This window comes from Pteropus alecto, unplaced genomic scaffold (assembly GCF_000325575.1).
Source record: "Pteropus alecto unplaced genomic scaffold, ASM32557v1 scaffold25, whole genome shotgun sequence".
Taxonomy (NCBI): domain Eukaryota; kingdom Metazoa; phylum Chordata; class Mammalia; order Chiroptera; family Pteropodidae; genus Pteropus; species Pteropus alecto.
The window spans coordinates 11,486,938-11,488,955 of NW_006441955.1; the positions used below are offsets into that span (position 1 = coordinate 11,486,938).

At 34.4% G+C, this 2,018-nt stretch overlaps 1 pseudogene; it reads right to left on the bottom strand.

Annotated features, from left to right (window-relative positions):
• Window positions 1-576: 576 nt before the first annotated feature.
• On the bottom strand, window positions 577-695 carry LOC112485817 (annotated as a pseudogene).
• Window positions 696-2,018: the final 1,323 nt, after the last annotated feature.

The window sequence follows — 2,018 nt, forward strand, 5'->3', positions numbered from 1 at the left end:
TTCATAGCATATGTTTCATGGTTTACTATGAATATTTACTTACCCTCAATGGTCTCCATCTGAAAGAAGCTATATTGCCAAAAGGTCGTATCATTGCCAAGTCATTTGCTTGACTTATACTTTTTTATTAGATCATTTTTTAGAAATTCCTGAAGAAATAATTATCATTATTTATAAATACTAATTAGTTATTAAACATTTACTCTGTACCTGATATAATAGATATCATTTTAAACCAATGTATTTCTCATTCCCTTATAAATCATTTTGCCCTGGAAATTACATTCTCTGACAGCCTTGTAAAATTAAAGCTAAGTGGGAAAGATCAACTCAGGAAAGACTAAACTACAAAAACAGGCATCTTTTGTCGACTCTAAGCAGATGCTCCTGAAACCTTAGCAAGTCCACAGTTTTAAAAGCCAAAATTTGCGAGAAAAAAACTGAAAAATAATATCTTTTAACATAATAAAATCCAGTCCAATTTAGACCATAGAAAATACTATTTGTTTATTTTTATGATAATAACACCCCTTACTGATTGATCTTTTTATTTATTTATTTTATTATTATTATTCATGCCTACAGCACCTGGTCTTCCTAGGTGGTCTCCCATCCAAGTACTAACCAGGCCTGACCCTGCATAGCTTCCAAGAGCAGACGGGATCGGGCTTGTTCAGGGTGGCATGGCTGTAGACCGTGGACTGTGTGGCTCCACTGGGGTGTGAACCCAGTGTGCTAACCGCTACACTGTGGAACTATGTCCTGATTGATCTTTCTATGGCAGGCACCGTTTCGTATCTATTAACTCCTTTCAACCTTATAATAGTCTTATTTCATTTGTTCATACGTGTGCCCCAAGACCCTAGAACATAGCCTGTCATATAGTAAGTACTTAATAAATCTGTTATGTCAACGAGTGACTTTATGAGATATGTGCTATTGTCTATCTTTTGTAGGTAAGGAAATAGAGGCACAGGGCAGTTAAATATCTTTTCTCAGTCAGTATTGAGAACCAGGATTGAGAATAAAGAAATATTCCTATAAACATCAAGTGAGTTGCTCAAAGTTATTAGAGGCAAAACCACTCTAGGAATCAGAGGAAAGGAACAAGGTATTAAACATTGACTCTGCCAAGCATTCTGACAGGTATTTTATCTGCATCATCTCATTTAATCCCACAGTCACATTTCAACTTTAATATTGTGAATCCAATTTTAAGAATTTGGGAACCATCTCAGGAAGATTAACAAAATAAGGAAATTGCAAAATTAAGATTAAAACTCAGATCTGCCTATTTATAAATCCTTTGCAAAGTCTTTGTTCTTGCTCCTACTCCTGCTTATCACCATATGTTTATTTTATGAAAAATAAAGCAGCTTCTTCCTCTGTATCTTAGAAGTTCTCTCCCTCTTTATTCTCTATACTCATTGCTTTTCTCTCATCAGACATTAATACTTTAGCAGTTTCTCCTTTGCTTCTACTCAAGGTTAAGAGAAGAGTCTTCTGCCTTCTGTACCAGCACTTTGCTATGGAAAAATAAAAATAGAAAAATAGAAAATCCTCTCAGTGCTACAAAATTATGGATGTACTCATTTCATGTGTATTCTTCAAAAATTTCAAGGAAGCTGAAATCTAATTTAATCTATTACATGATTGTACTAAATTACTTAACCACATCAAGGCATCGATGGCCTCACACTCTGGGAAGGGACATTGTAAATGGTTTTCAAATACATAATGCAGACTCAGGTGCTTGAGATGGGGACGCCCATCTCTGAATATAAAGCTTCCTTTACACTTCTGAGATCAAAACAACACAGCCATTATTTGAGAGGCTGGATGAAATACCAAAGCCATTTCTTATTAGCTTCAGTCATTAAAGAGAATTTAGTAGTCTGGCTTTTGCATTTTTTCCTTCCTAAAAAAAAAAAAAAAAAGGCAATCTTAATGGAATGAAAGGAAGAAAGATTTTAAAGATCAAGATTATGGATAAATTTCCCACTAATTACATTGTTTTC